This window comes from Brassica oleracea, chromosome C2 (assembly GCF_000695525.1).
Source record: "Brassica oleracea var. oleracea cultivar TO1000 chromosome C2, BOL, whole genome shotgun sequence".
Lineage (NCBI taxonomy): Eukaryota > Viridiplantae > Streptophyta > Magnoliopsida > Brassicales > Brassicaceae > Brassica > Brassica oleracea.
In genome coordinates, this window is record NC_027749.1 from 52,848,898 (window position 1) to 52,849,892 (window position 995).

A 995-nucleotide genomic window follows, 5' to 3' on the forward strand; every position below is an offset into this window, starting at 1 on the left:
GTTGGCTCAAGGTATTTTATAATCGTGGGAGAATCATATCCAACATATATCTCCATCCTCCTTTGTGGTCCCATCTTTGTTCTCTGTGGTGGTGCAATTGGCATATAGACGGCACATCCAAATGTCTTAAGATGGGATATGTCTGGCTCATGACCCGTAAGCAATTGTAATGGGGAATATCTATGTTCACTAGATGGTCTTATACGAATCAGTTCGGCCGCGTGCAAGACCGCGTGTCCCCAAGCTGTGGCTGGAAGCTTAGACCTCATAAGCAATGGTCTAGCTATTAGTTGAATTCGTTTTATGAATGATTCGGCCAAGCCGTTCTGTGCTCAATATGAAAGCCATTCATTCGAATGTCTTTAAAGCTCAATAGGCTTCTCTTAGAGCTGGGTGAATACAATGCATCAGATATCTCTAGATGCGTACCCTTAGGCAACATGATATTAGCCTGGTCGTAGCCCTCTATGAGACTTTAGAGACTTTTATATCAAAAACTTTCGTTCATTAATAAAATAAGTTCAAAGCAATCAAAACATAGAAAACACAAAGCAAAGAACACAAAAACATAGATCCGAAATCAACTTCATTCATTTAATCAATCAGACGTTTCATACTCCATGAGATCGTCTTGTTCATGATTGAAATTATCTTCACCATCTTGATAAGTCATATGAGCTTCAGGATTCTTCCCTTTCAAACTCTCTTGGTAGAGGTCAACGAGATGTTTGGGAGTCCTACATGTCTTAGCCCAATGATTATCCATACCACATCTATGGCACACAGATTTAATCGAGTTTTGTGGTTTAAATGATGTACCACGGCCTCGGCCATGACCACGGCCATATGAGTTGCCTCGGCCTTGACCAAACGAGTTTCAGCCTTAACCACCACGTCCATGCCACTTTCCACGATCACGGTTGTGTTGGCTATCACTCTGGACATGGTTCGACTTTTTCTTAGCCTCTACGGTCGCATGTGCCTCAGGTAATGGG